The sequence below is a fragment of the Cucumis sativus genome, chromosome 4, assembly GCF_000004075.3.
Source record: "Cucumis sativus cultivar 9930 chromosome 4, Cucumber_9930_V3, whole genome shotgun sequence".
Lineage (NCBI taxonomy): Eukaryota > Viridiplantae > Streptophyta > Magnoliopsida > Cucurbitales > Cucurbitaceae > Cucumis > Cucumis sativus.
The window spans coordinates 9,729,209-9,743,397 of record NC_026658.2 but is presented as its reverse complement, the minus strand read 5'-3'; the positions used below and the strand labels follow the sequence as shown (position 1 = coordinate 9,743,397).

Here is a 14,189-nt window from a genome sequence, read left to right as displayed (position 1 = left end):
TAATGAAGGTTCCGTGGCCCCCAAGGAAGATTTAAAGGGAAGCTTTGAATTGGGGAATTGGTATGAAATTTGTTTGTTTTTGTTTTTTCAATTATATAATTAATAATATAATAGAATAATAGAATTATATTTATGACGTCGTTCTCACTCGCTTATGATTGGATTTTGATTAGCTTCAAAATTCTTACCTTAGTGTTGCCATTTACGCGTTAATCTTGTGTGTGTAATATTAAGTACTATAGCTGGTTTTATGCCTATTTTTTTCCAATTAATTATTGCACTCAAATTTTAAATAATAATAAAATAAATATATGGTTGGTGTTTCCTTTATTTAAATACTTTAGTTGATCAACGCATTAATAATTCTTTTCTTTTCTTTTTAATAATTTGGTCCAGGTTCATTTTTTTAACACTAAATGATGGTTGAATAAATTATTTAACTTGTTGGTTTAATAATTTTAGGCTATGAAAATTTTTAAAAATAACAAATTTTACAAAATATTTACCATTTATAACAAATTCCATCGTTCAAAATTTTGTTATATTTTAATTTATGTTATACAATTATAAATAAAAATGGATTTACAAAATTATATTTTATATTAAATATTAATCAATAATTATAACTGAGTTTAACGTAGCGGTATTGATATACATTTAGAACGATCCGATTTCATGTCGCACATAGTAATCCATGTTTGGTAAGTAAATATCATTTTTCATTTTAATTTTTATTATTGGTTTGTACAGAAAAGAAAAAGAAGAAAAGGGTGAAATAATGTAGAGAGGAAAGAGAAAAATTTCCAATTGTCAAATGTCGTTACGCGGGTCCCACTAAAGATTGAACAAAACCTTCCAACAATTTAATTATCTAATTAAAATAAAATTGAAAACAAGAAATATAATATATAATATATATTATTATTATTATTATTCTATGCGACCATTACCAAGTCTAAACTATAAGGGAAGAGAGTGAGTGAAATAATCTTAATTCATTCTTTCATGGAATTGTTCCTTAATTAACCTCATGTTTTAGGTAATTAATTTCTTTCCACTAAACTAGGTCAACTTGACACTTTTCTAGACTAGCTAACTATCTTATAACTAAGCTTCACCTAACCGTAATTGACATACAATTTCTCTTTTAAAGTTAGAGATTTATTCTCATATTTTAGTGAGAACCGAGAGAGTTCGAGTACAAATTCCTTCCTACCAAAATGTATTTTAAAAAAATAAATAATATTAGTCCTATTACAACTTTAATTCTTTTAATAATATAAACATAGGTTTGATATAACATGCATTATTTGAAAATATTATCTGATGGACTAATAGAAAATGATAATGAGTGACTTTTAATTCATTTGGAGGTGTGAAACATAAATTTAAAAATAATAGTACTTTAAAATATTTTTACATACTTCAAGTAGTTAATAGAGTTAATCATGTTAGGAGAATCGTTGGTAAAATTTATTACCTAATCTAACATCAATTTGCATGTTAATAAAGATATATCTTTAATATTATTTCTTATATACTATAAACCTTATGCATGATGAAATTACATATTTTGTTTAAAAGTTAATTTAAACATAGTTGAACATAGGAAGATTATTAGAGTTATTGATTGATTTTGTTTGTTTGTTGTTGCATGTGATTGAAAAAATGAAAGAAGAAGGAAAAAAAAGAAAGGAAAGGAAAGTTATAAAGAATAGAAAAGAAATGTATGAACAATAGTATTGTATAGAGATAAGGAGGGACTTGTACAAACAAAGACCAAGTGAATAGGAAGAAGATTAGGTTGGTCTCGGATTCTCAAACTAAAAGGAAAATTAATTAATTAATTTTTTTTTAAAAAAAAAAGTCAAAAATGAAGAAATATATTCATTTATTCTTTTTTATTACAATATTATTTTTTCTAAAGGTTTGATTTCCAAGAAACTTCCTTCAGGATATTGAATATTACCTTATCTATTTTCTTAATGATGCTTGGAAAATTCTTAACAGTGTCTGATTCTGAAACCATATCCTTTCCCATTCCTTTTCTTTCTGATAACAATTTGAAAGAAAAAAATAAACTTATACCAAAATATCTATACTTAGTTTAAAATATTGATATTAACTAATAGATATTTTTACTCTTTTTAAACCATTAAAATGCTTATAATTTATATGGTATTTACTTTTTAAAATTTTATCACTTGCAATAATTTTAATTTGTTTTTTTCTCTAGGTATAATATAAAGTTTAGAAAAAGAAAAAGAAAAAAATCATAAACCTGTATCCCCAGCTGTTAAAATTCCAAATGAACAGTTGTTGGTTATAAATAAACAATGAATGTATAGTCTTTGATTTAATGAATTGTTTAATATAATGGTATATATCTATCAGCCTACCACCTATATACTAAACAAGTTGTATATTTTTAGAACATTAACATCATTTCAAATAACAATATACTATACTATTTGCAATCAAAATAAACTAATTATTTAATTAACATTACTTTAATTTAAACTAAATCATACGTTTTTCTCAAAAATAATTAAAAAACCACAAACCTAAATGGTTACTTTTAACATATTTGTATACATCTCTGTGTGTGGCCTTCCAATAATATTGAAAACATATGAATGAAAATAATGTTTATACATAAATTTAATTTTTTTTATCCCTAAAATATTCTCCATTATTTTGTGGTTGTTTTAGTTTGAAGGGAAAGAATAATAGAAAGAAAGAAAGAAAAAGTGAAGATTATTAGAATTCCACTCAACATTAGAGAAAACAACTATACATAATATCTTTTAATTGGTGACTACATATTTAATCTTATCAAATCAACGTACACCAAAGTAATTATAATCTTTATGGTGTTAATTAAAGCATTTGCATGTGAAATTTCTCCCAAGCTTCCATTCTCAAAAACAGCATTATGTAATATTGTTCATTATATATTGTTCTTCAAATGCCAAAAAGTACCAAAAAAAAAAAAAAGTTGTATGACTTTTTTCATCATTTCCAATCTTTTTTACCTTTTTTAAAACCAAATTCAACAGCTACCTATATCTAGCTCATCACAGTTCACAACTTCCCCTTTTTAGGAAAAAGCAAGATTCTTCTAACACGTTTACAGGTTAAATTTGTATATCTAAGAGTTGGAAGGTCTTAGGAATGTTTAAGGACATTCAATTTGTTATTATAGTTTGTGATTAATTTGTTATTCAATTTATAAATTATAATAGTTTGTGATTTGAGGTGCGACACTAATATTTCAATTTGTGGGGAAATGATTTTAGTATGAATAAAAAGTAGTAAGAGAATGACAAAAAAAACATTAAATTAATTTTGTGGAAAATATTAAATACTATTGTAAAAAGTATTTTAAATTGTATTTAATTATAAAATTAAATAGGTATAAACAACACTACTATATTTGAGGATGAGTCTCAAATACAGCTCTTTATTTACTTAATTATAATTTCTTTAACATAATCGAGAAAAGAAAAGTTTATAGATCCAAATCGTATTGTTATATACTCACTAATATGAGAGGTATTCTAAATTTATAATCTAGAAGCTATTTTACATATAAAATCAAAACTCATGCAAGAAAAAATGGATAGGATTGGACAAATTACTTGAGATATGTAATTCATTTTTCTTTCAAAATTTAAATATTAAGTAGCCAAGCATTTCCTTGTTTTGATGCATATGTATGGAAGTCTTTTTGTCAAATCATATACCTCATGTATTTTATTTTGGTTAGTTGAATATTGTTGGAAATTGCCTTAGGTTAAGGCTATAACATGCAAGTGGGCCAAGTTTAGGAAATTTGGGAGACAATATAGGGAAACGTGTGTTGTCTTAACGAAAAAAAAATTAAACCATTAAGCTTCAATAGTCGAGCCAAATGAATTATACATACTATGCATATAGTAGTGAAATGATTTAGTCGTGGAAACTTGATTATGGTTCACTGCAACTTCAAAACTAGTGCAATCATCTTATGTTCATCAACATTACACGTAAGTAACTCTAGACGGGAGTCAAAGAAAGGGTCTTATAAATAGTCTTATTTGAACCAAATAGTTTTTACGCTAACTTAGGCAACAAAGTGAATTTGACTCATGTCATTGCATCAATGTGAGTGTTTTCATGCAAGTTCTCTCAAACAACGAGGTCGAACTAGAGGAGCAATCTTATAGACCATCAAAGACTCCGTATGTAAGGAAAATAATTCAAAGATCAAATTATATAATGAACAACATAACTCTACTCACACTGTTTTTAGAAATGAAGTTGGTCAAGTAAAAGGATAACGTGTGCATCGATACAAAACTAGGGTTAACATCATTGTCGAGTGTATGTCAAAAAAAAGAAAATAATAAATAAAAATAAAAATGAGGATAGTTTAATTGTGAAATAATGACAAAAATCATGATAATATATTGAAAGAGAGATGTTGAAACATGAAATTCCATATACATAAACAATGGAGAGTGTGGGGCAGGGCAGGGCAGTGGGAAGTCACAAAGTCATAAAGTCATTAGCATTTAAGCATATCTTATGGAGTTTATATTCAATCATTTGAAATCTGAAAAAGACTTCAAAATGTGTGGGACTTGTTTATCTATATATATATTTAATGCAATATGATTTGAACATATATAAATATTAGTTATTTGTCATTTTGGACATATAGTTGTTAACTAAGAATTACTTTTTCTAATCGTGTTAAGATGAGATTTATCATTCTTTTTCAAAATCAAAGATATATGGGTAGAAATTTGGTTGATACGATGTTAAATGCGTGTATTGTTCATTTAAATTAATAAATTAATGTGCTCTTCAACGTATAAATTTTTTGAAATCTATAAAGATAAACATGATCTATTAGAAATATAAAAAGATGATAAAACTTGATCAACTGTACCAATAAGAACTCAGTTCAATTGACATTTATATGTTCTCAAGAACAAGAAGTTTTGGTTCAAATCATTTCACTCCTAATTGTACTTAATAAGACATTTTCAAAAAAAATAAAATCTTTGTAGTTTGTGTCAAAAATACTACGCTAAATTTTTGTTTAAGAAGATCTATAAATTAACTATTGAAAAGTTTCATAAATATTCATAAACGTAAACAAATTAAAAAAATACTCTCATTAAGCCAATTTTTACACAAAATTTCTTACCACCAAAAATAAAAACCAAAATCTTAAGTTAAAACCATAGTTTAAATTTATATAGATATTTTCAAATTTTCATGGTTTCGATATCAACAAGGGGTGAATTAGACAAAATCCACTAACCACAATAAATAAACATCATAATATGAGACTGCTATAAATAATCGACATGTTAATTTATTTAAAAATAATAAAATATTGATTTACTAACTAAAATTTATTTTAATAAATTTTTGTTTCTCATAATTTTCCAAAAATATCCATCGAATTCAAATTTTCTATAAAATTAAGATTTTGATATATCCATCAACATCGATATTTTCAATCTTTGTTAAACGTCATTACATAAATCTCACAAAATTCCAAGATAAAAAATTGTGTTCTTAAAGCATACTAAAACAATTAGTCAAATAAAAAAAAAATCTTACATTGATAGATCTATCAGACTATCGCTGTGTTTTAATAAATACATTTTTTTATTTGACAATTAACTATAGGTTAATTACAACAATAACTATTGAAATCAGTTATGTTCGTGATCTATCGCTATGTGTTATAGTCAAATGAATTTAAAATTGTGATTTAAACTTAAAATTTAGGTTTGGATGTAAAATTTAGATCAATGAGAGTATTTTCTTAACCTTTTTTTAAGCTAAGGGGTATTCATGAAACGAACTACAAAATTGAAAGGTAAGAGTATTTTTTGAACTATGTTTGAAAGTTTAGAAGTATATTTGACCCAAACTATAAAGTTCAAAGACATTTATGTAAACACTTTTAGTTTAGGAGGGAGCGATATCATATTTGAATAAGAGAGATCGTAAAGTACACACTTTTGATGTACATATAGCAATGTAGAAAGTGGACGTGGGACATGGGAAAAGGTCACAAACTCACAAGCATTAACGAGTTGACCGTTCAGTGTAATTTTCAAAATTCAATTAGATTGATCGCGTTCAGTTGGAAAATCAAATTGTGTTTAATTGATTAAGATTTCATGTATAAAACAACAAATATAATCAAATAAGATTCACTTCTTAGATTACCATTGGTGAAATAGGTACGATTAAAAGTTAGGAAGGGAAGGTGATAACTTTCTAATTAAGGAGGATTAAAAGAAATATTCTCTATTTGAACGAATCAAATTCTTTGAATTGAAAATAATAACACAATGCTTTAAAAAAAAATGTAATGTCATTGTATTTATACAGGTATATATAATTAAGAAGATGCTTTCATTATTTGACATTAGAGTCCATGTTATACACTTTAGTCATGTGCTTCCAATCTTGGGCCAAACATATAGTTAAGCTTTGCATATTATTTCATGAATCCCAACTATGGTTAAAACATATCTTAGTATAAAAGTAACGATTTAGATTTTAAATTTAAATTGACCTATAACTATTCAGGGTGTCTTTGAATTGCATTTTCACATAGATTTTGAAGTTTATATTTTAAACAACTTTTATCAGAAATAAATAAATAAATAAAAATGATTTTTTAAAAAAATAGAGACTTTGATTATCGAATGAATAAAGAGCGAAATTTCTCAAATGCGAGAAAGAGAATCAAGGATGAACGAGTGTTTAGATGCATTACTCAACATTTGTTGACTTGATAATTTATTAAATAAAAAAGTTTAAAAGTTTAACTATTTTATTAAATAAAAAATGCTATTTTTAACCATAGTAAAATGAACCAAAATGTTTACAAAATATAGAAAAAGTTTATATCTTATCAATTAGAGACACTTAAAGACTTCTGCTTTATTTTAAGTTTATTGATATCTATCATTTATAGAATAAGAAATTCAACAACTGAAGAGCATAATTAACTGAACCGAAGAGTGTAACTCAATGAATATCTTGGCTTCTTCTAGATGTGAGATTCTCTCTCTTAAGAACTTAGGCTCCCATCAAGTATATGGCTATCAGTAGTGATAAACTTTAGACTCCCCGCCCTCTAAGCCTGTGAGCAGGGAACTCTCTCTCATATCACTAGATTGTATCTTTTTGTCTTCTTTTCGTGAACTTCTTTCACTTCAAGAACAAATCTTAGGCTTCAATCAAAGGATGATAAATTCTTTTCGATTGAATATAATCCCCTTAAAGCAGTGTAGTATGTCTTGAGAGAAATCAATGCAATCTTCAAAAAAACCATGCACAAAACTTAGTGACACACCCATGTAAAGATGTTTGCTTTAAACAAAATACTCGCTTGAACTTTTAACGAAGGAATAAGCAAAACAACATGTGTGACAACCTTAGCAACACATGCTTAATTCATAAAATTAAATAGCACACCGGAACAACGAAAAATATCCTCAAAACAAATTGACAGAATCCAAAAAAAATGAAGCATCCCGACATAATATGGATATGAAAATACATATTACGTGAAACTAAAACCAAGATCCTCTTTCAACATAATCTCGAAAAACCATGAAAACATCTCAAGCAACAAGCTAGGTAACTTAGAAAATATATATTTAACCAAAATTAACGAGTTGCATTGAGAAGGAGACACGTACTACACAAATATTGAAATTCTATATAAATAATGTCCATAAATTACTAAAAATATTTAGGATATTATAACAAAATTTGAGAAAGTGTGTTATATTTGGTAAATATTTTTATTATTTGAAAAGAAATCAGAAAAATATTTAAATATTTAAATTATTTAATCCGGTAAATGGGGGGAATAATGTAGGTTAAAAAAAAAAAGAAGAAGAAGAAAGGAAAGTGCGAAAAGTGTATTTTGGAGGGAAGATAGATAGAAAGGGTGTGAAAAGTTTTGATTAAAGAAAATTAAAAAGAGTGAAAAGAATAAATAAAAAGAAAGGGAAAGAAAACGCGTGGGGACACTGACACGCGCACTTCGCATTGCCAACCGAATTTTTCCGTTGAAAAAAACAACTCCTCATTCGAATCTTCTATTTCCCTCTTCTTCATTTTCATTTCCCTTCAAAAACATACCTTTTTCTCCCAATACCACTTTTACTATTTTAACTCATCTCTTTTATTCTCAATTTACGTACTACCAAACCATTAAATTTATTGTTATTTTTTCGCTTTATTAATTATTTTTCATCATTTAATCACTCAAATGGATTCTCAATTATAAGAAAAATTATACTGATAACAACTCAAGGAAGGAGTAGAAGTGAGGTGTGTTTATAAATAATTCAATAATTAACAATAAACTAATTGTGGAGAATGAATTTTTAAGATTTAATTTATTGAAAGTGTATCAAATGCATGTATTAAATTGCATTTCAACCTTCATTTATTCTTTGTAATACTGAAAGAAAAAGAAAAAAACTTATTTTAGAGAATAGTTGAATATATTATATAGTTTTATAGTATGCTTTCAACCTATAATTGAATGGTATGTATGGGACACTCTTAATTATTAAATAATTAAAAGGAAAAGAATAATGCACTTCACATATATTAACCTCTACCTTTCTCTTTCGTATTAAATCTATCTATTCTCTTCAACCTTTTTGTACACTCCAATGAAACTTCAAAGCAAATGCCCCACTTTTTCTTCAAGAAAAAAATGGGAAAAAAATAAAATAACATATGACCTATGATGATCACATCATTCCATTCATGATTACCTATTAAATCATTATATCCAAAATCATGGGTTATTAGAATTCAAATAGCTTTAATTATCATCCTAATCTTAAGTTGAAGAATTGGATTAAAAGGATGAAATGAAAACAATTGATTTGAGGATAAGTCTGAAAATATGGTGACACACGGTAGAAATAGTGTTGATCAATTATGTCATATAATATATTCAAACGAGTTTTAATTTTGTGCTATTGCAATATTGAGTAGGAGGAGCAAAAACTTCTATTTAAATATGTTGTCGATGGGGTAGTTTTTTCCCTCCCAATGTTCATACATCTCATCCTAACAAAAATTTCGTTTAATTTTGTAGGGATTTGTCGGGTTTGAAGGAATTATTCTTGGTCTAGTTTCCTTAAGAAAATATTTCAATTAAATATATATTTTACATTTCAAAATACTTAAATTAAAAATAAATACTTTAATAAATTATTTAGACACTATCATAAAAGGTTAATTTAGAACTATAACTTTTAACACATTTCCAACCAATAAACAACATTATATTACATTCATATTAATTTATTTACCTTTAAAAGCCATGTTGTGTTTGCAAATAATGATTTAGATTTAACTCCAACTTGATGTGCATTTTTTGGTATCTACATCAATATGAAATTACAAGTTGTACAAAATATTATAATATCATTGCTTTTGATTGGGTCATGCATATATATATATATATATTTGCTAAGATAAAGTTAGTTTGAAAAAGGATTCATCCACCAATAATATATGACCCAAATTCTTAGACAAAAACTCAACTAAAAAAAATTATGTCATCCAAGTTCGTTGTCGAATGAAAATGACATTTTTAGTGATATGCATCGAGACTTGAAAATCTTGACGTTTTATCTTTTAAATTAGGACAAAAAATAACTAATTTTTTTAGAAAAATCATTTGTCATTGATTCCATACCTTCATTCAATTTAATCTCAGGTAGAAAATAAGTATATACTAGAGACTAAAATGATGCTTAAAAAGAAATTTAGGTAAAATACCTAATATGTTTGGTAAATTAAATGAAACAATAATCTAAATAAAACCAATTAAACTAATTTGAGTTATACTATCAATTTCATATTCTAATATTTTAAAGTCAATTTAAATATAATTCAACTAACATATAAAGTATATATGTTCGATTAATAGGTTAGAAGTTCAAATTTTCGCATCCAATTTTAATTTTTTATTAATAATCGTTGCATGTATGTTGACCAAATTTGAACGATTTTCACAAAAAAAATCCTCTAAAAATATAAACTAGTAAAACAAGATTGAAAATCTAAATATTGAATATAAACTATTAATATGAATTAACTTAAGATTTGTACTAATCAATATAAAAAAAAAAGTCAAAATTAATTAACAAGCATGTTTTAGGTTAAAAACGATGTTTACGGTTTATACCACACTAATACATGAAAAGATAAATTCATATCGTCGATGTAACCACTTCAACTTAAATAAATGTAACGAACGTGAACAAAATAGACATTATTAAAAAATGTAAAGACGTTGTAAAGATTCTTCTTTCATACTACATTTTACACATAATTTAGATATTCAAAACATTGATGTTAAATAAAATATGGAGGTCCAAAATTTAGAAATAATTATAAATTTTTTATAATTAGTTAATGAAACTTGGATTGCGGCTTAATTAGACTATCACTAACCATTTTTTAAAATCGTTCATCACAAAACAAAACAACATTTAGCACATTTTAGTATATTTGTAAATAAATTAACTTATTTTTGTATTATTAAAAAAATTAAATATTTTTAAAAAATATGAAATTTCTTAAAATTTAATAGAAATTGGAGAAAACGCATAAAGAATAAACATAATGAAAAAACAAATGGAGACCAACTCCATGTGAAGGTCATGGTCAAGGTCAGGGTCAAGGTGGAATATAAATTCCATCACAAAAAGCAAAAATAACATTGAAAATAAAAATTAAAAAAACTCATTCAAGTTTATGTGTTCACTTCAAAATCTCATATTGCACCTAAAAATAGTATAATGGTTATTAAATCAAATATAACTTGATTAATTATGGCACTTTTTAATCTATAAACAATTTCTTTTTAACTCGAATTCTACTCTCCTCTTAAAATCATCCCAACTAGTACGTTCAAAACTTTATGCTCTATATTATATTAATTATACCAAATTCGATTAATAATAAAAGATGTGCGTAGACGTGACTAAAAAATCAAAATATTGGGATGTGTCATAAATGTTCCCTTACTTAGGACCCAAGTAAATATAGAAGTTTCTTTGTCCCATTCTACCAAAGTCTCTCATTCCCAACACATTCACTAAAGGTCGTTTGTTTGATATAAAGGAATGAGAGATGGGAGTTTAAATTGGTAGATATAAAGTTTATTGATTAATTAAGTGATTGTTATTTAATTACTGAGAAGATAAAGCAATAATATTTTACTGTGGATTTAATATTGTGAATAATAAGAGGGTATTAAAAGAATGCAATTTACTTGAGTTTACTTAGATGGTTGATTAATTAGTCAACAATACCCCAAAAGTACACATCTAATTGGATAATAAAGACTAATTAAATTAAGGTAAGTAGAAAGGTTGATTGTTCAATAATTATATTTATTTATTGTATTAGTTTTTATTAGCTTTTTTGATGTTGGTTGTATGTTGAAGGTTTGTAGAATGGTTTATAAACTCTTTAACTCTAACTATGTCCCAGGATGAGGAGGAAGTGTAGAGTTGTGGTGGATGTGAGAGCCTCTAAGCTTTAATTATCCATACACTTAGCTTACCCTATAAGTCAAATAACTCTTTTTTTGGGCTTAGGCTTCAAATAGGTCCATAAACTTGGCCCATTAACTCAACTAATATATGTTTCTTTCGGCTTATTTTAGGCCCGACTAAATATAAACTCAAATATTAAAGTGGATGACTATTTTAGACAACATTTTTAAATAATGCTAAATATAGACGGTAAAATATAGACTCCATATCGTATATCATTTATAGAATTTGACAAATTTTACTATATTTGTAAATTTTTTTAAATTGTGCTATATACTTAATTCATTTGAATTTAATTGTTAAATTTGCAACTAATAAGGGTTGTCTAGAAGAATAGCAAATTATGAGTTTTACTTTGGGAAAGTAGCAATTTTATTTTTAAATTGTTAGAATAGTAAAATTGAAAAATCTAAAAAATAAGTAAATGGAAAAATATCTCAGATGCTCCTAGCCAATTCAAAAACAGTCATAAATACAATTGTTCACTTAAAATCCAAATACCCTGTAATTAAATAACACATCCAGCTTGTTGAAATTGTGCACGTTTAGGTATTCAAATCCGAAAAGAATCTAACTTCACTATCTTCCACTTTCCTAGATTCCACCAAATCTTCAAAGTCTTCGATCAATTGCAGAAAAGATTGGAGCTTCAAGTTTCGTCCTCATCAAAACCTTCAAAGTCTTCATACAAGATACAGTCTAATTACATCCAAATACAATGTATTCGATATCAAACATCAACCACATACCTTGTATTCTCCCTTTTCGTCTTCTATCCTCTTTGGTCTCTTCCAAAAGATCTAAAAATTAATATTATTTTAACTTCAAGAGGTAATTAAGAAAAAGTACAACAAAACCCCAACAATCACAAAGTCACTAAATTCTGGAGACTGACAGTGGCTAGAAGTTTTGGCAGAACCGGTGAACGAATGGTGATGAAGGAGACTAGAGCGGTTGGGTGTGCGATGCATGAAGGAACAAGCAGTGCAAAGGCGCTCAGCTTCGGATGAAGTAAAAATGCGACTAGCGGCGTGCGACGGACATTTCCTTACGGCTTAGTTCTCAGTCAACAGAATGGAGGGAATGACTACAAAGAAGTCGCAATTATAAACTTTCGCGCTTGGTTTCGTTTGTCGAGGTGATGGTCCAAATGACTTGCTTCCGAGGTTTGAATCTTTTACTTGACCAATTGTTTCTCCCTTTTAAATTAATCAAGTTTTATTGCTCTTAACTTTCTTTCAGAGGTTTTTTAAAAAGTATAACGAACGATTAAATATTTACAACAATTTTGAAAATAGAATAAGTCTATAAATCTACAATGAAAAATATAAAAAATATCCTAACCAATACGTGATTAATCAACTGCATCCAAGTAATTTTTTTCTAAACGATCGAGTACTATAGTCTAAACGAATGATATACAATCTTTTTTAACGATGAGAAAAAACTTTAAATTTAAACTATCGTATTAACCATGGTAAACAATTATGTTGATCATGAAAAACGATTGTGTTGACTATAGTAAACAATGTGATCCTGTAATCTAATCTAAATGATCATTAAAAACTTCAAATCTAAGTGATCTTGCAAATCTAATGTAAACGATAGTTAAAAACTTCAAATCTAACAATTATGTTGACCATGATAAACGAACGTGTTGACCATGATAAATGATTGTGTTAATTATAGTAAACGATCGTTTAAATCATGATACACGATCGTGTAGCTCTCTTTAAATGATGAAAAAAATATCCAAATTTAAATGATCGCGTTAACCATAGTAACGATCATGTTGATTATTTAAAACAGTATTTAAACGATTTTAATATTCTCGAATATGAAGAATAATATTGAAACAATTGTAAAATAACTTCAAAAAATGTTGAAGATAAAATAGAAGATTTAAACTAAAAAATAAATGGTTTAAAAAAAATCTCAAAGAAAAGATAAAAAAGTGGCAAAGAAGAAGAAGGAAAAGAACTTGAAATTGTCAACAATATTTAAGAACAAATCTAAAATTTATAAAATAAATGATGAGTTTGTGAGCTTTTATTTTCTACACGGATTGTTACACCAATGTAAATTAACTTTTTATATATATATATTTTAATACATTACAAAGGCTTAATTTTACTTTTATATTTACATACACATTTATATATAAATATTTTTAAAATCTTAAGCTCGATTTTGTAACTATTTAGACTTTATTTCATAATTATTATGTTTTTGGTTTTAATTTTTTTTAAAATCAAGACTATAAACAATACTTCTACATGTGAAGGTTTTTATTGTTATCTACTTTTTACCCACTATTTTAAAGTAACAACCAAAATTTAAAAACAAAAAATAATTGACAATTTTGTTTTCTGTTTTCTTTTTTAATTTTAAAAAGTATATTTCTATGTTTTTCTATTTAATTTTAAACGGAGTATATATATATTTTTTTAGACAATTTCAAAAATAACAAAATATTTAAACTATTTACAAAATATAACAAAATATATTACTTTTCTAAAATTTGTCAAAGATTTCAACTATAAAAAAAATGAAATTATTTATGAA

At 26.1% G+C, this 14,189-nt stretch overlaps 1 long non-coding RNA gene across 1 annotated transcript; it reads right to left on the bottom strand.

The window, feature by feature from the left end:
• Window positions 1–12,045: 12,045 nt before the first annotated feature.
• On the bottom strand, window positions 12,046–14,038 carry LOC116403219. The gene is made up of 2 exons (XR_004215870.1): window positions 12,374–14,038; window positions 12,046–12,305 (listed from the first exon to the last, which is right to left on the bottom strand). It is a non-coding gene; the product is annotated as an uncharacterized LOC116403219 (long non-coding RNA).
• Window positions 14,039–14,189: the final 151 nt, after the last annotated feature.